The sequence below is a fragment of the Tiliqua scincoides genome, chromosome 4, assembly GCF_035046505.1.
Source record: "Tiliqua scincoides isolate rTilSci1 chromosome 4, rTilSci1.hap2, whole genome shotgun sequence".
Taxonomy (NCBI): Eukaryota; Metazoa; Chordata; class Lepidosauria; order Squamata; family Scincidae; genus Tiliqua; species Tiliqua scincoides.
In genome coordinates this window covers 43,760,618-43,785,263 of record NC_089824.1, presented here as the reverse complement: position 1 = coordinate 43,785,263, position 24,646 = coordinate 43,760,618, and the positions used below count along the sequence as shown (strand labels likewise).

The 24,646-nt window shown below is 41.1% G+C and overlaps 1 protein-coding gene across 5 annotated transcripts in view; it reads left to right on the top strand.

The window, feature by feature from the left end:
• Positions 1–24,646, top strand: part of FAM110B (family with sequence similarity 110 member B) — a 101,974-nt gene that overhangs the window by 59,528 nt on the left and 17,800 nt on the right. The window contains exon 1 of one of the 5 annotated variants that reach the window (XM_066624996.1): positions 5,951–5,970. The exons of 3 other annotated variants lie outside the window; for them this stretch is intronic. The gene's annotated coding sequence lies outside the window, so the exon portion shown is untranslated. Of the gene's footprint in view, positions 1–5,950; positions 5,971–14,177; positions 14,244–24,646 lie in introns of those variants that run through there. One more of the 5 variants, XM_066624995.1, reaches the window with a different exon arrangement.

Here is a 24,646-nt window from a genome sequence, read left to right as displayed (position 1 = left end):
GGTGTATTTTTCTGACTCTATCAGACCGTCGCCACATTTATAAAGATGCTCATCTGACTGTCTTCTTTTTTTTTTCTGTACATGGCTTTGAAATATAATAAGGTAAATCATCTATCTGAAGTATACAGTAGCTGGTGGTAACTATTATCCACCTACGCCTCTTTCTCTTGTTAGGGCACCTTGTAAATATAAGCATGAAGGTTCCCGTATAACAAATTTAAGTCAATCAGTTCCGATAGCTCATGTAAACAAACTGTTTCATTGTTGTTTTTGCAAAGGTGTGCTTCATTCTTAAACATGGCTAATAATTTGCATCCCCAACGATTTTACCTGTGAATTTTGCAATGGGTTTTGTTACATGGCATATTAAACCAGAATGTGCTAGTGCCTTTGCCTACACCTGCGCACACAGCCAGTGTTGTTGCAAAACATATACACTGGAGCTTGTCAGTCTATTGAAGAGAGCACTCTAAATTCAAGCTGACTGCTTGAGTAATCCTAGTCTTAAAAACAACAAAATAAATGAGGAATTGAGTAACTGGGATTGTTCTCATTTGCTCTCTTTCTGTGAATGGCTAAAAATGGGTGGTAGGATCCAGTGCTGTAAGGGTCTGTGGGGCAGGAGAGAAACAGGAAGCATGTTTCTCATGCTAGACTAGCTAGCTTTAATGTTATTGGACCTACTGGGCTGGGGAGAGGGGCTATGGAGAGGCTTCTAATTCTGTAGGGAGGCATGATTCTAGAGCAGGGGTGGGCAAACTTTCAACTTTAGGGATCCTGAACCTTTAACAATTGTGTCAATTGTGTCAACAGTTTGTGAGATGACAAGCTGCACCTGCTGAAATTCCCTCTTCTGTACAATTGTTAAAGGTCCAGGATCCCTAAAGTTGAAAGTTTGCCCACCCCTGTTCTAGAGAGACAGGTAAAGGGAGTCTAAATGCAGTGTTGTTTGTATTGGCATCTTTAGTCCTACATGTTGCATTTCATAACAGTGTCTTCAATTATCTTTACATTCACCTTCCTACTATTAAGTGTAACCAAATCTTTGAAATAGTTGTCTTAAGATTCAGCTGACCTTTTGTTTGAAACCAGTTCCCTGTAAAAGTTGTACCTTTCCATTATTTGTTTGCCTTTATTCATTTACCTGCAATTGCTGCCGAATTGTATGCATGGGGTTGGTGGCGTTTCTTAAGAAGATGTTCATATTCTAGCTTGGCATATGTAGGGGTTTTGATGTCCACTGGCAAATGGTTTCATGTTGGTTTTGATTTACTGACATATACCTTTTGATCGCTGCACATAAAAACAGAATTTTGTTGTACTTTTCAGCTAGGCTGAAAAGGAGAACTTGTGCTTGAGGTTTATGAATTTTTTTTTAATAGTACTGTAGGCAGTGAGAGAAATGCAATAGCTTTTTAATGCCAATTTATGTCCAATTTATTTAACTACTAAAGTTTGAAACCTGTCATGAGAACTTTGAAACTGGTAGAAAGTTGCTTTTTGATGTTTGCTTGCCCACGACTGTTAGTGGGTGACATGATGTGTTCCTTAATCTAGGTTGCTGTGGGAAACTAGGCTGAAAGCTCTGGAAGCTCAGTAGTATAGCAAGTGATTTTCACATATAAGCTCCCAAGTTCGGTTAGTGGCACCTCCATTTAGAGCAAAGCTGGAAAAGATCTCTGTCCAAAAATGGGGAGCCACTGGCAGCTGGGATAAGACAGTTCTCAGTGCCCTGGCCAGTGGTTTGACTCAACTTCATATGGTGAAGAACAGATAAGTTTAGGGCTTGTTTTGACTTTATTCCTGTGATTTTATAACTACCTTTACATCAACTGGAGCAAATCAGCTTGATTAACTGGAAGAAAAAGAAGGTCCGACTGATTTGCTTTTGGGGAAGTGTTTGTTTTTCCCTTGTAAGTTACCATGTAAAGGAGTTCTTCAGTTGGTGGGAGGTGCCTTTTCACTCCTTATGGATACTTGGATGAGTGAGTAAGCTTAGAAAGTTAGTTCCTTTTTCTTCCATTTTTAATGCTTTGTGTCTTGTATATATCCCCTAATAAATGCCTAATGACCTTTTCATAGTGGTGTGCAGTTGGCTTTTTTTTTTTTTTAATAAACCAGTTTATACTCGTAGATCTGAGAAGGATTTTTAATTATGAAGGAGCTGGGTGTTCACCTAAATCCAGCCTGACTACTCAGCCTAATACCGAAACCATGACACACATGATGGCCTTTCTCCTGCTTGCCTCTGTTGACGCCTTTGCCAGAACTTTGACCCCATATCTTCACTCTTGCCAGCTGCAAGTCCTGCACTCCCAATATCATTTATGTGGATTGTGATTTTCCTGTTTATGATAAGGACCTTGTCAGTCAACCTAATAACTGGGCCTTCTGGATAATGCTGTCATTCAAGATGTAATGGACGACTGCAACTTGAGTGAAGATCTCCATTCTATTTCCTGAAACCTAAATTTTCTTTGTTCTTAATGGACTTCAGTAAGAACTGTGGTTCTAGATTTTGCAAATCCAAGAAAAAAATGGATTTTGTCTCTTGACTGCCTCTATTTTTTTATTTGTAGCTAGAAAGGAATTTTTAATGGGTAAGGAACTGCTGCTGTAAAATGAGCTTTTGAAATATATAATGTAGTTTATCCAGACAACCTGTGCCACTCTGCCTAAGGTATTTGTAAAGGAGAATTATTGTACTCGTATACTCATCACAGTGAAATTCACTGGGCATTATTTCTCAGTCTAACTTGCCTCATAGGATTGATGTGAGAATAAAACATGATAGCCCAATATGTATATGCCACCCTGAGCTCACTGGAAGAACAGTGGGATGCAAACATGATAAATCAAACTTGTGCAGCGTTATGGCCCATCAAGCGAAGCAGCCTTCTAGACATGTATTGTGTTCTGCCAAGTGCTTGACAACATGCCTTTTTTTTGCAATCCTAAGCAGAGAGCAAAAATAGGATGTTTATTGGCCTCATGGGCTGTGATTAGCTTGGCAAGTCGCAAGTTGAGCAGGCCTGAAATAAAAAGACAACCTTCTGCTATTCTAGACAGAATTTTCCATAGAAATTGGTATGTCTTTGCAGTGTTGTGCCAATATTGTGCTTTTTAAAGAAATAAGTGAGAGCTATTATAAGCAAGGGTTGTTTACAGTCAGTGGCTGCAAGTATCACTTACATTCTGGAGGTGGAACTTGTTCCTCCTACCTGTACCAAATGCATCACTATAATTCTTATTTTTTTCATTCAGTTGTTCTCTGGGGGAAGGGGAAGCAAATCCACAGTTGATCTGGAGTGGAGAATTGGGATTCCTTTGGAGCAGAGTTTTTTCATAGAATATGCAGAGTTCTGGATGTACTTTTTCATATTCCACTTCAGTAAATGTGGAGGAGGAGTTTGTCATCGAGCAGATACTGTACTTACGTTCTAGAACAGGAGGGTCAAACTCATTTCATACAGTGGGCTGAATAGCATTGATGATACCTGCTGATTTGAAAGTGAAGTCGTTAAGCAAGTGATGACCAGAAATAAGCACTTTTTTCACTTAGGAACTAAGCTGCACATTACAGAGGGAGAAAATTCACAAATCTTGAGCATATTTTCAAGATCCAGGACAGCTCAATTATCATGTGAGATGCTCTTTAGCAGTGACACCTTAGCCCAGCTCAGCAACTGAGAGCAGCTGATGGTTGTGCTGGGAGAGCCCGAGGGCTGGATAAAGAGCTTCCATGGCTGCATGTTTAACACCCCTGTTCTAGAAAATACCTCTCAATGCTATTTGGTTTAGTTAGGAGAATTTTTCTCAATTTAATGCTACAAATGGCACTGAGAATTCAAGAAAGTCTATACAAGTGGGACCTTGGTATCCACTGATTTGACTCACGGCTGATACTGAGGTCCACCTTTAAATGCTTTGTAACAAGGAAAAAGGTACCAAAATCCAATTTCCCACCTTCATGCTGTTGAATAATTATAAATTCATTCCACTAGATTCCATTATTCACCCCATCAAGTGAATGAATGTGGTATAGTGTCTATACCAATGCATTCTGAGGTTGTAGTGGAGGAGCAAGAAACCTGGAAGTGGGTTTTTTCCGATGATTTGTTATTCACTGGCTTTTTTTTAATCCACAGAACCACAGTGAATAACAAGGCACAACCTGTATATTATTTACTTATTTTCCTCTGTATCCACATAATTGACTTTCATTGTGCATGCCCCATTGAACTCTATGGGGACTGTCATCCATCCTTAACAGAAATGGCTCTTTTTACCTGGCTCACTAATTTCAGTAGAGACTATATAGGACCCACTTCCAGGGGATTGTGTTATCAGAAAACTCTTTTTCCATTTGTTTCATTGTCACTGTTTTGAGTCTGCATATTCCATCTGTTAACTGGGGGCCAAACTACGAAGAGAGTTAAGGATGTCATTAGACTTGATGTGCTTGTTTCTTTTTTTTATACATAGAACTTATTGTATGTTCCGTCTGGATTGGGACTACAGCATTAAGGTAGGGGGCATTAACTTGTTGCTCCCACCACAGTTCCTATTAGGATGGAGTCCCTTTTGCAATTTGTATTTGCCTTGGAATGAAACTCCCATTGATGCCAATTCCCATATTTCAGTTCTAATCTGGATCATACCCATTCCTTCCAACTCCTATTTAGCGGGGGGGGGGGGGGAGACCAAGCCTGTGTGATCTAAGGATATTCTTAATGTAATATGTAGCTTGGTTCTGTTTAGAAAATTATTTGGGAGAAAACAGATTCATGATTTGCTGCAAAGGAGCAAATAGGGTGAGTTGTGTGGTGGTGGATTTTTAATAAATAAAAATGGGTACTTGGGTTCAGCTTCTAAGTAGAGGTAAAGTTGGTGAGCATGTTCTGAAATGGCCTGCAGAGTCTCAGCGGTTTGACTTTCACTTCTGCTAAATGAGATTCTTGCAACAGCTTCACTTTTCTTCCTTCCCTGTAGAGAGTTGAGAACATAGCTCTGCAGCTCATTTCACAATGTAACAACTTGGTTGCATTAACAACTATGAGGACTCAGGATTCCAGTTAATGCTACAAAGGTAAACCATTTAACATGCTGGAAGATAAGTGAAATCCAGCATTGCTGCAAATGAACTGAAGTAGCAGTTCTATACACACACGTGTCTGGGAGTAAGTCCCATTAAACTCAGTGGGATTTATTTGAATAGATGTGTATAGGATTATGCTGTCACTCTTGCTCCTATGTTCAAATGTAGTGCTTCAACTCCTTGTTTGGAAAGCTTAGAAATGTATGTACAGGGTTAGCTCCACACTCTGCAGGATGTTGGCATGGCCCAGTTCTGGGTCTTTCATGTCTCCAAGTGTGCCACTCTGTTTTGCCTTGCTTACCCTGCTCTGTTCCCTTACTAATACTCCCTTTATGGCAGTCACTGTCAGCAAAGGAGTTGCACCATCTGCAGGCAGTGTTCATAGGCTTGGGGCCTAAGATACAAAAAGGAACTTGGAGCACTTTGTGAGCACTCAGAACAAAGTAAAATGATATTTTGGCCAAAAGCTGTACAGTTAGTTGATCACTCTTTAAACATCACTTTCCCAGTCACTAGGAATGCACTTCAACTTCTTCATAATATTCCCTTGTAAAAAAATTCATAACTCCTGCTTTGTCAGAAAAATCTGATTTTCCATGGATACGTAAATATTACTTTTGACAAGAGAATGTCTCCCTGACAGGCGGTAAAAATGTGCTATAAACCTTTAATATTTAAAGGCAGAGTATGAATCCAGGGCAAAGAGTCTAAAATAAAAACTTCTCCACACATTGATAGTTTCACTCATGAGGAAGGTGGATATTGCACATATGAGATGAAATAATTCTCTCTCTCTATCAGTTTTACAGCAGACCAGAAACTCTCATGCTGTTAAACCAACAAAATTTGTTTGGCATTTCAATAAATAACAGGTAAGCTATTAAATTACAAGTCTCCAATTCTGAGAAATACAGGCCTCAGCCACAATGTCCCAGATACGGTGTTTTACCTATTTTGTTTCTGTTCATTTTGTTGCTGCCTGAAAAGGTGGCTGTGTCATTACCTTTCACATTAAGCATGATTTATTTGGTGAAACTGACTGTTATCTGATCAGATGTGGAAATACATCTCTCAAAGTCATTAAATTGCAGGTAAAATGGTTCTAATATTTGTGCCATTGTCCCTGAAAACAAAGCTGTTCACACTGTATCTTGCTGTGGCTTCTGTGGACAGGGTGCACCCAAATTTTTGTGGACTGGCTACTCACACATTTAGATGTCTTCCTATAGTAACTAGCCCTTAAGCCCCGAGCCAGTGCTGACCATGGGAGCTGAGGAAAAGCAACCGAGCTGAGGATGCATCAACGATCATGCTTGGGGGAAGGGAAAGAGCAGGCTGCAGCTCTCTGTGGTCCTGCCAGCAGTCTTCCCATTAGGGCAGGAGTTCCCAAAGTATGTGCCATGATATCTTACGGCAGGGGTGTCAAATTCATTTCATACTGAGCGCTGAAGTTAGCATTCATGATGCCTACTGAGGACCAGAAATGACATCATTAAGCAGAAAGTGACATCATTAAGCAGATGATGGCCAGAAATATGCAAATAACAGAAGAGAAAATGTGCAAATCTTATTCGTATTTTCAAGATGTGAGAGCTCAATTATCACGCTGGGAGAACTCAGCAATAACAGGGACCAGATAAATTGCTTCTGGGGGGCCACATTTGGCCCATGAGCCTTTTGTTTGACACCCCTGCCTTTTGGCACACTCGCAGGCAACGCGGGATGTTCCCCACATATTCCCCTGAGTGCAACCATCTTGAATCTCGCAAGTTTTTGCAAGATCTAAGATGGCAGCACCTGGCTCAGCCAGATCAAAGACATTGCGGAGGCACTGTGATGCAGGTACATTTGGGAAAGTACCATATTTTTCGCTCCATAAGACGCACTTTTCCCCCCCCAAAAAGTGGGGGGAAAAGTGTGTGCGTCTTATGGAGCGAATACTGCGCAAAAAAAAAAAAAACTCCGCCCCCAGCCACGCCCCCTGCTCACTCTGCTCTGCTCGCCTTCCCAGGAAAGCGTGGGTGGGGTGGCAGTCTTGCTGAGCAACCTCTCCTGTCTACTCAGAAGTAAGTCTCAGAGTCACTGGAGCTCACTCCCAGGAAAGCGTGGGTGGGGTGGCAGTCTTGCTGAGCAAGCCCTCCTGTCTACTCAGAAGTAAGTCTCAGAGTCACTGGGGCTCACTCCCAGGAAAGCGTGGGTGGGGTGGCAGTCTTGCTGAGCAAGCCCCTAGAGCAGGGGTGCTCATTATGTCGATTGAGAGCTACCAGTCGATCTCCAGGCGAAATGAGTCAATCGCAGGCTTCTCTCCCGTCCAAGCATCCCTAGGAGTGAGCCCCTGGCAGGCTTGTGAGCCTAGGGAGGGAGCCTAGGGAGTGAGTCCAGGGAGCCCTGACGGTTCTGTGTGGTTCTGTGTGCAAGGGGTTTTGCACTGGTCTTGCTGTGATGTCTATACAGAGATCTTCCCTCCCCCACACCTTTCCCCTGCTTTTGCACTGGTATGTATGGAGATCTGCCCCCCCCAACTTCCATCTGTTGGTTCTGTGTGGTGTGTGGTATGATACAGAGATCTTCCCTTCCCCACACTTTTCCCCTGTTTTTGCACTGGTCTGTATAGAGATCTGCTCCCCCCCCCCTTGTACTGGAATCCAGGAAGATCTGGTGAGGAGGTAGATGTGGTGTCAGCAGTGGCCCCTTTAAGGGTAAGGCCTGGGCATCCAGCAGAGTGTGCTGCACAGCTGCAGCCACTGGAAGGCAATAGGGCCCTCAGGGATATAAGGAGTACCAGAGGCAGAAAGGGTTTGTGGGTTTTGAAGGAGTGCAGGTTGGAGAGGAGACTGACTGGGTTTATTGAATTTGGAATCTGACTGTGGATTGTGACTGGACTTGGATACCCTGATGGATTTGACTGACCTTGGACTGTAATTTGGCTTATTGGTTCTGGACTCTGATTTGGCAACTCTGATTGATGGGACTGGTTTACTTGGCATCTGTGGACTGGAACTGGACTCACTTTTGCTTGCTGCACTGGTGAGTTTCACAAGGGGGACTGATCAGCCTTAAGCGGGCACGAGGCCCAGTGGATTGGGATTTGGCAGAACATCATTGTAGCAGAAAGATAATGTGATCCCCTATTTGTGTGCACCTGCTTTTGTGAGCTTCATAAATTCTGACTCTAGTGATGATGAGTTCTTGGGGTTTCCAGAAAACTAGAGTACTCAAACCTTTAAGTCTCTCCATTTGTTAATGACAGTGATAATGGTTCTTAATGCCAACTGTTGACTGCTGTTCACTTTACATGGTTCAAATGTTGTTCTGTTATAGTTTATTAAATATTTTATTACACTATTTGGTTCAGAATATTTTTTTCCTTGTTTTCCTCCTCTAAAAACTAGGTGCGTTTTATGGTCAGGTGCGTCTTATGGAGCGAAAAATACGGTAATCATGTGGCAGCTCCTCATTGTTTCCAAATACATAGTGTTGAAATCAAACATTGCTGGACTTCCAGGAACACTGAGCTGTGCAGAACTTTGCTTTAGAGGTCCTTGAGCTGTGCAGCCATGCAGCTTAAAGAGGACAATGCCTGCCAGGCCCTTCTGTGAAGCTAGGTCAGTGACAGAAGGACCAGTGGAAGCTTAAGAGGGATAGTGCCAAGTCCCCTCTGGGCACCCCTCCCACCAGAAAATGAGAGATCATCCAGAATACCAGCAATAGAGAAAGTAGAACATGGTCTTTTGGTCCCTCGTCAGACTTGTTTCAAACCACTGTATTCTTTGGAGGTGGGTGGGCTGCCTGGTGCTCAGTGAATATGCTGGGTGCTTGATCATACTGACTACTGGCGTTAAGTTTGTAGTACACAACTACTGAGGCACACTTGGAGACCCTTCTTACAATTCTGAAAGTTATGTTTTGTGTTTTCAAAACAATGCAATTCTTGCTATAGCAGAGAGCTACGAAATATGGTAATGTTCATAAGGTATGAATCAAACAGTGAAAGCTGTCTACTTATTAAAACTCTCATGATGTTGGCAAGACCTCTTCATAATTTGTATGGGGCAAGTACTGAATTTTTCCATTTTTTCCTGCCTGTACTTTTTATTTCATAAAACTGTCGTCATGTTCTGATAAAGTTTCTTGAATCTGCTTCTAGATTTGCAATTTAAGGCTGGTTCATGCATTATATACATGGTGACGGAAGATATTGAAAACTGCCTCCTTGTACAAGTGATCATTGTGACACTCAGAAGCTCTTATTTTGAATCATTATATTGAGATTCCAGCATGGTTGTGGAGACTCTCAGCACAACTAGCCTCACAATAACCACTACTTAACCACTTGCTCCAGGGACACTATCTTCAGTAGCTTCTCCCTGGTGATTTCTAGTGTGTATATCAACCTTTGTCCTTGTGATTTTTACATATTTTCTCAAAGAACCACTATTTTTGTGTTGGAGCAAACATAGAGATCATTTAGATGCAAAATCTTAGTCACATGCTTGCACCCTCTCTCATTTTATATACAGGTGTCCTTCAGTATCTGCAGAGGATGCATCCCCCCCATGCAGGTACTGGAAACTGCATATACCGGAGAATCCATTTCCTCGCCCTTTGCATCTGTTATTTTGTTTCTCTTCATCACACCTGCACAAAGTAATTATGGGCACAGTCCTAACCAACTTTTCAGCACTGGCATAGCTGTGCCAGTGGGGCATGTGCTGAATCCTGCAGTTCGGGGGCAGTCATGGAGGCCTCCTCAAGGTAAGGCAATGCTTGTTCCTCACCTCAGAGTTGCATTACCCTTATGTCAGTGCTGGAAAGTTGGTTAGGATTGCGGCCTATGTCTCTTACTTTCACCAAACACTATAAGGTTTCTGCTTATAGACAGACAAGCAGCCAAGCTACTTGCAGGCTAGAGTGGCAACTAGATCAATCTTAACTTCTTGCTAACTGTTACTTTAGTTGTTGCTGTAGCGTGCAGGCTGTGTGCCTGCTTGACTTTCTGTAAGCAGAAAGCTTATAGCATTTGGTTAAAGCAAGAGACATAATTGCTTTGCATGAGTGTTCTGGAAATAAACAGAGGTAATTGGTGCAGGGGGCCCAGGGAACAATGGATAACTGGATCTATGGCTACTGGGGGCTGCCTGTGTATTTATTGTATTTATGTATTTATATATAAAAATATGCACACACAAATATTAGGGTGTTAATTTCTTAAAATGCAAAATGGCGGCCCATACTGTGCTTCAGAAAGCAGTGAATTTCTGGCATACCTCACATTATGGCATAGTAGGTCGAAAATCCCATTTGGTTGGACATAGAGGCTTGAAGATGCCTTCTCTTCCACTGTTCTGTCATTTGTTTTAGAAATGAGTGCTTTGAGGGCAAAAGGTATAGTTACATAGCAAGAGGTGCTCTGTTCCTTAGGGCTTCCAAGGAAGAAAGCTTTCTGAATGTGCTACAGTTTTCTGTGTTATGTTTTCTGTGCATGTGTGCATTAGAATGATTGGGAGTGGTACTATTGCTTGAAAATGGAAGCAAAGTATACTGTCATGTAAAAGCAGTTTCTGTACAAACACCGGTGATGAAGGCCTTTACTTTTTTCATTTATGGTTACAAAGCTATATGAATTTTAAGGCAGCGTATTCTTGATGAAAGGAATGTCTTAAAATTCTTCAATGCATCAGAGAGCCTTTTTTTCCTCTAATGTGTCAGGTGGTACTGGTTCCAAGCTACTATATTAGGATTTTAATTATAGGCATTTGTGATGGTGGAAAATCATCCTGACTAAAATTCCTTAGGTCTATTTTGGTGTGTGGCAGGGCTCCCAGCCTTCAGACACATCAGCAAGTACATGTTATGATGGGAGATGTTCACAGTGACCTCTACATGAAGGCTGTTGGGTAAGTAACTGTTTCTAAGATTCTCTGTTTGCAAACTGCCTTTTGAACTTTTACTTGAACAGTGATACCAGTAAAAGTAGTACAAGAGCTGCAGGCAGGCAACAGGGTCTTTATTTTGGGGCAGCTTTGCCTGTATCAGAGTGAGAAGTGGCACAGATTTGTGATTTTCAAACACTGTGCCATGGCATGTTAGTGTGCCACAAATGGTCTGCAGTTGTGATTTTGTAGCTTAAAGGAGATTGAACTAGTCCTACTGCTTGTAAAGTGCCTTTTATTTTTTGGTGCTGAGAATCATGAATTATCATTTTTAAATACCTGTTACTAATTTTTTGTGAAATTAGTAGAAAAGAGAATAAATTTCATCAGGAAGGAATGATTGACATAGTGTCCACCAGCTTGATTGCTTTCCGTTGTTTGGAGTTAGATAGATAATGGACAATAGATATTATTTGCTATAAGTGATAAAATTTAAGCCTCTGAATTATTGAATTCCACATGGCAAACTTGATTTGTCCACATATGGGAGAAGCTGAGACTAATGGAACAAGAAACAGGACAGACTGGTTTAGCTCCCACAACTGTTAACCATGCATATGTTCTAAGGGTGATGGGAATCTTGGGGCACAAAATATGCAGGCTGTACAAAGGTGCTTGTATTGTGTTACCTCCAAACCCTATCTACTCCTTTTTTCTGTCAAGACCAACAGTCCAAGTTCTAATGACGTGATCACACCAAGAATATCCCTTTCATTCAAGCTAAGAATACAGTATTCGTAATTGTGCGTAGCAGCCATATCGGGCCAAGTGAAAGTCGCCTGAAAGTTCCTTTTGCAGAACTGTGAAGCATCTGATTTGTTGTTGTATACATTGTTATGAACCAAAGTGCCATTACCTAAATTACGTTCTCTCTTACAAATTGCTTGGATGCTTCCTTTTGCTAATGTGTGAAATAATTGCACTTTGTTAACATGGTGTTGCCATAGAAACGTACTCTTACCAGTTTAAAAACAAAAGCCCTCTAGGCTTCTTTGGGAGCGTTGATGCTCTGCCTGCTCAGAAAAGATATTAAAGATCCAGGTTCTTAAGTAACTGTTAAAAGCTTGGCTACAGAGGTACATGCCTAACAAGCATCCTTTAAAAAAAACAAAACACGTTGAGACAGCATGCTTGAGAATGTAGCATTTTTCATTGTCTTCAAGGGAAGATTTCTTGAGAAATTGGGGGGGGGGGATGCCCTAGGTGTAATGTAAATTGTCTTGATTTAAGGAAACTTAACTGGGCTGAGAGAATAGCCACCATGTAGGACTATCGAATGATTCAAGCAACCAACTCTCCATGTGATAGTCCTATTTATAAAACCTATCACATGAAGAGAAGGCTAATTGTCTTGCAAGCTGTCCAATGGACCTGTGTTTTCCAGCTTATAAACACAAAAGAATGTCCAATTTTTGCCAACAGTATTTTTTTTCTATTTGTAGCAGCCGGAGAGTTGTAGGGAGTCATTAAAGTAACATTCATGTTCACCAGTGTGGATATCAAAACAGACAGGAAATTTGTCCAAACTGCTCTTATGCTTTATCAGAACAGACATAAAACAGCACTTGGAGCAGCCTGGTTCACTAATGCAATCCAATGCCAAACACACAAAATCATACACCTTTGTACTGCCACATTAATCAATCTGGACTCTCACCTTTTGCTTCTGTACAGAACTGAATCCCCATTTCACCCATCAGCCTTTATTTTCATCCTGATTGGGTGTGCTTCAAGGAGATTTAAGGGCATTAATGGGCAACCAGATGTCTTAAGCAACACTGAGTAGGTGTACACAGGTGTACATATTTGGTCCCTGTTGTACATATCCAACACTAGGCAGAAATGGCTTAATGTTTGCTCTAATGCTTTTTGCACAACCCTGTGCTTTTTTCATGACTGTGTTTTCCCCTACCTAAGGCATGGTCCCTTTATCCAGTTGCTTTATTTGTTGACTCCTGTGTATTATATACGTGACTGAGACCAGCAGCACCCAAAGTTGCGATCACTGTGTTCAGAAAATGCAGTCCCTGTCCAGACTCAGCTTTTCACTCCTCCTCCTGCGAGACTCTCTCTCTGGGCTCTGAGACGCTCTGGGCAATCACATCTGTTGCCTGGCGTTCCAGAAGGCTGCACAACAGGATGTCCGGGCAGACATGTATGCCAGGGTGTCCCAGGGCCCAGATCTACCCATGAGAGGCGCCGTGCGGAGGCAGAACGAACAGGTCTATTCACTGGGTGGACGGATCTGCCCAAACGCCAGATCCGGCCGCTGGACCTGGGTTCACATGGCCCTGTCCTATTCAAACAATTTTTAAAAACAAAAATCACTTTTTCGTGGGGATTCTGGCACCATGATTCCATTTGTTAACAAGTGTATGCAATCTAATTGCCTGTGACTTGTGATTTTTGTAGTTGCTAGTACTCCAACTTCAAGAAACTGTTTTAGGTACTACAGTACTGTTAGCATGTATTCTAGACCTAGATAGGTCTAGGTTTTTCCCCAAGACTCACAGTTATCACATTGTTTAATATAATTATATAAATGCTTAAAATTACATATATATGTGTGTGTGTGTATACCTACTTTGTTGCTGGTATATGTTTTCTATCAATAATAATATTAGCAAAATTAGGATTTGTCAAAATATCTTTATAGACCTACCATACCTTCTTAACTACTGGCCTATTTCAAGTTACTTCAGATTTCCCTGGCCAAAATGGTGAATATGTATCTTGCCTAACATGGCATGTACTTTTTAACTACTGCAACATAACCCCCATTATGGGTTACTCTAAGATGTCAAAACAACTCTAATCAATCTTGCTTTTTAACTACTCAATGAAATGCACTCATCCATTGGAATTCAGCTATGTTTCAGTTCTGTAATCAATATCTGAGAGAGAATCTGATCACTATTCCCTCCAGCCTAGTCCAGTACCCGATAAGCTGCCTGTATTGTCTATTGATCACATCATTCATGAATGAGATTAGTGTATAATATAGTTTTCCTGGTACTGACAAATCGTAATACTTCCTGCGATCTTTAGTCATCCTTTTCAGGACTTTGTTTCATTAGATAATTTAGAAATTTACTCTCTTTTCCAACTACAAAGATTCACCAAGTTCTTACCGGTTATTGTTTTTAGAGCCCAATCCTATGCATATCTATTCAGATGCAAGTCCCTGTGTGTGAAGTGGAACTTACTCCCAGGTAATTGTGTGTAGGATTGCAGCCTTAATTGCCACTGAAAAATGTTGTGAACATGTTATGCTCTTCTGTGTACCCAAGTCATACACTTGGTTCAGACTCATCTCCCCCTTTTTGGGCAGGAGGATGAAATATTTCTTGTCCTAATTATTCATTTGTTGGAGCGACTAAGAAGCCTATGAAAGTCTTGCCCGGCCTGCTTCTTTTGCTTTCCTATATAGGGTTGTGCACTTTAACTTACCATTTGAAAAGACTCTCGTGATTAGATTTAACAGGGAATGTATTGGGGGCCCATCTTTGCAATATAAGCCGCATGCCCCATTTTCTCAATTACATCATTGGCTGCATTATATAAGCAAGAGATATTGAGTTCAGTATTGACTCATGCATCTTGGCACTGGTGTACAACCAATTTATATGGCATATAATGCACTGATTGAACTTGCACTGCAATATGACACTTTGATGTTAATCTGTATGAACATCTTATTTATGTGCATACAATCTTGGTTTAAGGATCTGTGACTTGAAACAGTTGGGCATAAGCTATTAGATGGGTTCAATATATAGCACAACCTAATACTTCTTACTGAGTTCAGTAAGTTGATTTTGCTTAGAGTATGGAAAGCAGCCATGATTGTAGCATCCAGTTGGATGTGCTTAGCTAAAGATACTTGGCCATTGTGCAGCCTTCAACCAAGGCAACAAAGGAGAGAATTTCTCATACTTGGATACGTTTATCAAACAGATGATTGCTTTGTGTTCGTTGACATTACTTACATTTCCTTAAAAAGTTGTACCAAATTGATTATGATGACAGAAAATGTTGTTTTGCCTATTATGAAAGCTTCTAGATACCTACTGTGAAGGACAAATTCTGCAAAGACCATAGATTCATTCCTGTAGATCTCACATTTTGAAGGAATTCTCTATTTATTCTTGTTTCTTGCAAGCTTTGATATTGTAGGAGGTCTGGTCTAGAGGGTAGAGCCTCCATTTGCCTGAAGATAACATCCACCAGTTCGAGGCCACCGGCACCGTGAGACCTTGAAGCAGCTGACAAGCTGAGCCGAGTTATTCCATCTGCTCTGAGCGTGGGAGGATGGAGGCCAGAATGTAAAACCAGATCAGAAAGAAACATCTGAATGTTGTGGTTCTTGAAATATAGAGCCTTCTTTGAATTGTAAAAATCCCTACGGGGATTTAAATAGCCTGCCTATGTAAACCACCTTGAATATAGACCAAGAAAGGCGGTATATAAATACCTGTAATAATATTGTTATTACATAATAATAATAATAATAATAATAATATATGGTTTCATTATTGCCTCATCTGGTGCTCGTCATTTCCTTGCACTCCAGGTCTCTTGGAGGAATTAGGGCATTCCAAGGTACCTGAACTTTAGTAAAACTAAACTGGCAATGAAAGTGATAGGATCCTCATTTTGTCTAGTGCTTCAGGCTATTCCATTTTTTTTGCATTTATCAAGGGTTTGCCATTTATCTTACTGCGAGTCCCGCAGTTAATCTAATCAGCGGTTCTCAAACTTTTTTACCCCCATGACCCACCTTGGCGGCCATGGTTTCCTGGTCACATCTCAGAATGCAAAGCCATAAAGCATTCTGGGTCACAGCCTGGTACGACAGAGCCTACAAAGTGGACTGCATGCTGGCGCTACTCAGAAGCCACATTCTGGACCACAATGTGACCCAGAATGCTTTGTGGCTTCTGGGTCGCTCTGGCCCCAATACCCACCAAAAATTGGGTTGCGACCCACAGTTGGCAAACCGCCAGGCTTCTTTTCAAATGTTCTTCCTTGACAGTTTTCTAAGACTGAAGTTTGTATGGCTCTTGGGCACTAGTCATGAGTGTTGTGTGAACCAGTTTTTTGTGGTCATTTTAGACAATGGTACTTTTCTATCAACATTTTTAACAAGAATTATTCTGTTCTTACAAGCCACTAAGATGATGGAAACTATTATTATTAAAAATAGTAGTCGTTTTAAAAATTATTTCTTAATTGTAGCAGTTCAGTAAATATAAAATATATGCATTTTTTTATAAATTTGAAAGTTTTTATATCCTTGCTTTTCTAAATTATTTTTGCTGTTTCTCTGGAAATGGGGGATAGCAACTATAAAAAGAGCATGCCAATTTCAACTCAGTCTGAACATTGAGTTAACTGGAGATGATGTATTCCTTCTTTGTATTACCCTGGCACACTTTTTTTGTATAAATAACAAGTTGATATGTTTACATAAGCAACAACAAAAGATGCAGATATTCCTAAATAGAGATGGACAAGGTGGTTCCCACCTCAAAATGAATAAAATATTATCCAGTCCCCACCCCAACACCAAAAAAAAAAAAAAAAAAATTGGGCAAAAAACTCAGCTCATTTATTGAGTCAGTTGGAGGCTTAGTGAATGCCCATTAAAGCATTTTGCTAGCCAGTCCTGACTCCCAAGCCATACTCCCCTGTCTCTTTACTTACCAGTTAGGTAACTAGTGGGACATGGAGCAATAGAGTAATTTCCTCTCCCTATTTAAATGGTGCATTTGCACCACACCAAAAGAAGTCATGACAGTGTCTTGGGGAATGAGAGGACTGTGGTCTTCCTCGTTTTTTTCCTCTCACCTTGACCCCACGTCTCGGGTCACTGCTCTGTGCTGGGACTAAAGACAAATCTATAAAGTCCTTTGGGACTCGTAGTCTTTTCAAGCGATATTACAATTACAAATGTGATACAACATGGAAATGAAGGCAGGGAGTCGACAAAAAATCACTCATCTCTATCGCATTCGCTTGTCACACTGCTGCCCCAGACAGGTAATTAAAGGGGAAAATCAAGTGAACTTCTATGGTCAGGAATAATCTTAAAGGGTTTGAAGACCTTGGTTCTTTTTCTTTTGTGGGGTTTTTTACGCAAGTTTCTTTTTTTGAATCTCTGAAACTTTTCTCTGAACCTGAATTTTGGAAAATTCTGCAGCATCTGTTTCTACTTGTAATCTCACGGTCTCCTGTCTTAGACTGACTTCACTTTTCAGCAAGAACAGTTTCAGGTTTTACTAAGTTGCAAAAGCAACAGCAAGAATAAGTGAAAGTTTCCTGTATAGCACTGAAGTGTCCAGAATAGATCCTCTCAGCTCTTTTCTCCATGGAGTAACATGATCACGTGAAGTTCTTGGTTTCTTCGTTAGCAGAAGGACAACCTAAGTCACTCTGAATTAGTGTTGAATGCTAGAGATATATTTACACAGGCCTACAGCATACACATACATCTTTTAGTTTCCAAGGATTATTTGACCAAGTTTAGAATATTTTTGGGGTGCTAAATCTAAAAATGGCATCAGTTTTGTCAATTGGCTCTAGTTTTAGGGGTACAGCAAAGCCATGTTATATGCCGATTCAAGTAGCTTCCTCATGAGGAAGTCGATACCAAGTCTTCACAAGGAAGCTCCGAGAATCAGAATATAAGGTGGCTATGCCATACCCCAAAACTAGAGCCAGTCGGACAAAACCAATGCCATTTTTGTTTTCAGCGCCCCAAATATAACCATAGGTTAATTTTTATTAATAACATGTATGTAGGCCTTTGTTATATATAAGTACAAATATGTAGTAGTTTCAGAATTTTGCGATGGTGGTTCACTTTTAAAATTTCCTGTTTACTGAGGTTCTGCAGTTTACTGATCTTCTCTGCCCACATAATATGTTTGACTTAGGGTGCAATCCTAACCCCTTATGTCAGTACTTCCAAGCACTGGCAGAGTGTTGCCAATGGGACATGTGCTGCATCCTGCAGTTGGGTGTCACTCACGGAGGCCTCCTCAAAGTAAGGGAATATTTGTTCCCTTACTTTGGAGCATTGCCCTTATGTCGGTGCTGCAAAGCACCGACATAAGGGGTTAGGATTGTGTCCTTAATTGGTGTGTATATTATCACCAATGTTGCAAAGTCACTGTGCCTGTGTGCTGATGGGGAACATAATGCTATGTTGTAATGCCAGAGGTACTATGTTATTTGCCTGTAAAACTTGATCAGTTGCTTGCTGTCGTACTTCTTCCAACATATCATTTTCATATTTGAAACTCTCTAACTAGGAAATTTTCAAATCCATATCTGTCATTTTTTTTAAAATCCTGTTTAACTTGATCCTCTGATAGAGACAGAGGTGTTAATATGCATGTTAGTTATGTATCTGTTTTTGCAGTTTTGGTTTTCTTTCTAATTGTGTTTGCCATATTGCCTTGCAATATTAGTGGAGAAAGGTTGGCAACCTTCAGTCTCGAAAGACTATGGTCTAAGCCTACAGCACCTGGTATTCTCAAGTGGTCTCCCATCCAAGTACTAACCAGGCCTGACCCTGCTTAGCTTCCAAGATCAGATGAGGGGCACTGTGCCCCTCACGCCTTGTATGTGGACTGTTGAAGATACATCAGGCATTCTTAATCTTCTGCAATATATGGGGCAGTGGAAGACATGCAGGTATTTTTTTTTTTTTTTGCTGATGAATCGGTTTTCAATTTTAAACTCATCTGCACTCTTTAACATTGTGTGAAATGTAGCTTTCAGTGTCTGAAGGAAGACTTCTGTCCATTGTTAGTGTATCTGCTCTGTTGGTAGAGCTGCCATCCAGTGGGTGATTCCACAGCAGAGGCATGCAGTGTTCTCCAGACCAGGGGAGGCAACACACACTCACTCTCGAGGTATAAATCTCTTAAATAAATAAATAAACTCAGTCTCTGAAACACACTCCCCTCCCACCAAATAAATAAATAAATAAAGCTCAGTTTCTGGAGCACACACAAGTTTTCTCCCTCCCCCCCAAAAGTAATTTTTTTTTTTAATATCATCCCTTCTTTCCCCACTTGGAGCTGCACAGGGCTCCTGAAGCAACTAGCAAATTACAGCCCCTCATGCTTTTAGTCCAGCCATTTTCAACCACTATGCCCATGGCACACTGGTGTGTCGTGAACGGTCTGCAGGTGTGCCGTGGGAATTTGGGGGAAGGTCATTTGTTAGTAAGGCTACTGGGGGATATGAGCCACTACTGTCAGTGTGGTGTGCCTTGTCAATTGTCAAAAAACTGTTGTTGTGCCTTGACAATTTTAGTGTCTTGTCAGTGTGCCATGAGATGAAAAAGGTTGAAAATCACTGTTTTAGATTAAGAGCTGGTCCATTGCGCAGGCTCCCTGCTTTTCTTCATGGGTTTTTTTTATTTTATTTTATTTTTACAGTAGTGAAGCAACTCTTCCTGCTGCCTCCCCAGAGTTTAATGATGCAGACATCCTGCCGTTTTTCGATTGGCTAACCAGCTGCCCTGCTTTTTTTTTTTTTTTCTTGAAGCTAGCTATGAGTATAGCCCTAACCTGCTGGAGGGAAGTCTTCCTAATGGCATCTCAGGGACTGACGACACAAGTGCTGTCTTTTTTTATTACTGGGCAAGTGGAAACAGCTCTTCCTGGTGCCCCTCCTCTCCAGTGTTTAAGTGCCCTCCTATTTAGTCCCTTGCAAGTCTCCATAGCAACTGGGCTAATTGGAAGCTTTCCTTATTCCGAGCACATGTGCTGCTTTAAATGCTGAGCAGAGAGGAGCAGCTTTGGAAAGGGAAAAGGTACTTTTTAAAAACTTGTTGGGGTCCTTTATTTTTCTTTCTGGGTTAGGTGAGGCTCTGCCTCCCTTACCTAGCCTGACTGCACATTATTGTTCCACAGGTAACAAAGCAGATTGGCAAAGGCTGAGCTCTTCTGCCTCTGAGAGACTAAGCAGGCCACGGGCAACAGCATATTGGGGCCATATGCAATCCTCTTGTGTCACTTGATCTCTGCTAGGCTAGAAATCCTCTAATGTGCAGCATGGGATCCAGTTTCAGTTTGTCAATATATCTGTCCCTCTCTCTACAATTTCCAGTTATTATTTTGATGGTCATAATGGCTGGGCTTATCTAGAAACATGATAATTTAGTAGCATATACTTCAACCCTCCCCCCCTTTCTATATTTTAAACAACTGAAATGCCACTTGTGCTATGTGCCTGATGTCAGGCTATGACCCACTTTTGAATTCCAACCTGTTTTTATTATACAGGCACAGAAGTGTCTGTGTAGTTAGACCAAACAGCATTTCTCCAGTGTAGGTTATTATTCTGTTCCATGCTTACAGCCCATTTCACTGAGGATGAGAAGTTCAGAGATAATCCTTTCTTGGTTTTGGGCTTCCCTGATGGTAGAGATCACTAGAGACTTGCAATGTTTTTTGTAAGATTTGCTTTACTTACAAATGTCCGGGTTGTGTGTTGTAAATAATCAGATAGTATGACACTCCTGCAGTCAACGTGTTTCCAGCTGTGTGCCCCCCAAAAGTACCTTGATCCTAGGCTAGCACTCTCCCTTAGCTTCCATGCCAGTGTCTGTCTCTCACGGATCAAACTCTAGTTTTTCTATCACCCATTATGTACGCTGTACAGAAATTGCCAGCCATTCTGCTTCATTGATAATCCAGTGAAGGAGGGACTTGCCTTTCTTACTCCTCAACCCTTCACTTCAGACCCTTTATGTGATATTCTTGGAAGCAAGAATGAAGCGCTTCAGAGCATCCTTTGACTTCCTGGTTAAATAGTCAGTTATCTGTTTCACAAAAGTGTAGGCCCCCAAGGACATTGAACCTGTTGGGTTTAAACCCATTTTTGCCCGGCTCACAGGTTTACACATTTGGTCCCTGTTGCATATATGGTCCCTGTTGCGTATATGCATATATGCAACATTGGGCAGAAATGGCTTAACACAAAGAGCTAGCATTCTTGACTGCTAATGTTAGAATTCTAAGTATTGATAAAATACAGACAATTGATCCAAACTGGCCAAATGGAGAACCTAGGATATGGAACATCTGGTGTTGAACTTCATATTCTGGCCAAATTTGACAAATCTTTGGAGAAATGGCTGGAATACGGTGGTTACAAAAGTGTATATTTCCCCAACATAACATACTTTCTTGGCTCCGATTTTGGTTTAGCTGTAACTGAGCAACAGGGGCTGTCCAGCTGTACCAGTGTTCTCTTCTAGCCTTCCATATTGAAGCACTTTTAACTTTGTTTTCCAATGTAATAAAATACATATCACTGTGGCTTCTTGTGTGATCCTTTTTTTATATATAACTTACAAACTACAAATCCTCTCACTTGTTTTCGAACAAATTCAGACTTCACAAATGCTTGGGGTTGGATGGACTTGATTTTCTTCTTCATTCTGCATTTTATTCTAAGCTATGGGTAACAAAAAAGGCAAAATAAATGATGATGGATAGTGAATCTGTTCATTTTGTTGGCACATGTCTGAAAAGTTCCTTTTAAGTAGTTGGAAACAATTTAATAGGATTCAAAATCTAGTGGTGCTAACGCAGACAGCTGAAATGCAAAGTATTTGTGTTAATCAGCAGGGTTTTGCATGATTGATAGTGTCTCTAGACTATGGTTCAGTACATTGTCTGAAAGTCACAAAATCTTTGTAAGTGTAAATATGGCTCTATACTCACTGAACTTATTGCTTATATCAGGGGTATCAAACCCATTTCAAACCAAGGGCCGAATAGCATTCATGATGCCTGCTGAGGGCCGGAACTGATGTCATTAGGCAGGAAATGATGTCATTAAACAGGTCATAATAAAAAATAAGCACTTTTCCTCACTTAGGAACTCATTAGCTGCAAATGACAGAAGAGAAAATATGCAAATCTTGATCATATTTCAAAATATGGGAGAGCCCAATTTTCATTTCGGCAGCCCTTTCAGCACTAACACCTCAGCACTGCTCAGCAGATGAGAGCCTGAGGGCCAGATAAAAAGCTTCAGTGGGCCGCATCCAGCCTCTGGGCCTTATGTTTGACACCCCGGCTCATATGGATGTTTCAGGCAGAAATTCATCAAGTGCCTCTGTAGTGTGGAGGAAAAGAATAAAAGACAAAGACCAAATTCTTCAAAGATGCACTGTGACAGCCCAATCCTAACCAGTTTTCCAGTGCCAGTGCAGTGGGGAGCATACTGCATTCTGCCGTTGGGGATGCACTCACTGAAGACTCTTCAAGGCAAGGCACCCACAGAAGACTCTTCTTCCCTTTCCTCTGGGCTGCACTGCAGCTGCATCAGCATAAGAACATTGGTTAGGACTGGGCTGTGAGAGATTTATTTCTGTGAGCTCCACACAGTCAGCCAGTGGAAATCTAATTCAAGAAATGGTCATCACAGACTGAAGAATACGGGAAGGTACATGGAATTTAGTACCTCATATAGTGTTTCATGTCACTGGTATTCAGTAATACAACTGGAGCAATAATCAGATAATATATTGTTAACTGAATATCTTACAGGAAAATGTTATCAATAATATAGTCCAATGTTGCTCATACAGTGGGTTGGGACCCACTAGGTGGGTCATGAGCCAATTTCAGGTGGGTCCCCATTCATTTCCATATTTTATTTTAATATATTAGACTTGATGCTACCTTGGTATGTGACTGCAATTGGGGAAATGTTATACATCTGTACTTTTAATAAGCTCCTATATGTGTTTGACAATGATAGTAGGACCATTGGGGGATGCGAGCCCCCCCCCAACAGTACTTCTATGCCTTGTCAATTGTCAAGAAACTGATGGTGTGCCTTGACAAACTTTGCGTTTTCAGTGTGCCATGTGATGAAAAAGGTTGAAAATCACAGATCTGAATTATAATACTTTAAACATCAGCTTTGCCATTTATCTGCAAGCACTGTTGCTGTCAGGGTCTGTCATAACTAGACACAGACTAGTGTTGGGTCCCCTTACTTCTCTTTTTTTCTACATTTACTCTGTTTATAAAACTTTATAATTAAAAGTGCTGACAGCTGTCTGTCCACGGCCTTAGCTGCCCATGACTGGTCTGAACCGAAACCTTTTAACAGTAAGCACTTACAGACTAAAATTCTCCTTCCTCTCCTATGAAGCTGATACTAAACTTGGTTAAACTATTTGACAAGCAATTTACTATGTATTCAGTAGGCCTTATTGATTGCTGAGCTTAACTTTTTCATACAGTAGGATGTGATTGGGTAGCTGCTCCTGTAGAACACCTGCCTTGATGCTCATTCGCACCACAGAAGGTTGAGCTGAAAAGTCAAGGCAAAGTGCAGGTGTCTTAACTTGTAAGCAAGCATAACATGCAGGATAGTCAAACATTCTTGCTGCTTACATGGTACACAAATTACGGTGTGACCCTTAACTCACAATTCTATGCTCTTTGGAGCATGAGTGAGAGCTGTAAGAGCTTTGCATTTCATCTTAAACAAAGGCTTTTTGATCCCAGAAACTATTTTTGCTACCACTTTTTGCCACCTACTGCCTGTCAGTGTTGGATACAAAACTCTTTGATAGAACAAGCCCTCATAGATATCATGATGTTCTATAGCAAGAAAGTTTCAGCAGGGTTGGAGCCCACTCCTCTCCCCCCCCCCCAAGGCTACCACTGCATCCTGTGGGAGTGCGGTTGCAGATGTCTCCTTATCCAAATGTTCCCTTAGCCAGGGGTAAGCTTCCATGGCACTGGAGAGGGGTGGAGAGTCTGCTTGGACCTGCACTGGCAAAATAACTGATGCAAGTCTGCATTGACCTGAGATGATGGCTCTGACCTGCAAATGGGGTTAGGATTTGATATTGGCTGCTGCTACCACACCTGTCCCCTTCCCTGTCATTGCCCTGTTTCACCCTCCTCCCACTCCAGTCACCACCTCATTCTGCTCTCCACCCCCCTTTCTGCCTCTCCCATCCCGTCCTGCCCTTATATTAACAAAGTGCACTGTTCTCAAATTTGTGGCTCTTCTGTCCTTTTAAAGTATATTTTACTAGAGTATACCCTTTAGGTATACATATCATTATGAAATTCATTTTCTTTAGAGATCAAAAGGTAACTGTAGAAAACTTCCTTAAATGTCAAACCAGTTGCTAGACAGACATAAAAATGAGGTTGCTTCACATTGCCCTCCCATATATAAGCACTATTTTTTGTGTGTGTGCATTCATATCAAAGAAAAATAAATTCTAAACAAAGAAAAACAAAATCTGGGAGTTTACCACAAAGTAAACAGCATCTGCATGTTAACTTCAGAAAGCAGCCATCAGGCAATCCAAACTTTGACAGATTCTGACTGTAAAAATCAACAAAGAAAATGACTTCAAATTCTGCATGGCTTGAATTCAGTGGAAGGTTATCTTACCATTGCAGCTTTTGGGGAGACCGCAGCTAACAGAAGCTGATTAACCGCAATGTCACACTAAGTGGAGAAGGCTATCTGTGTATTCCGCAAGCAGCTCATAACAAAGAAATTGAGTTCTCTGGTGCAGAGACTTATGTATTCCAAAGCAGAACCACTA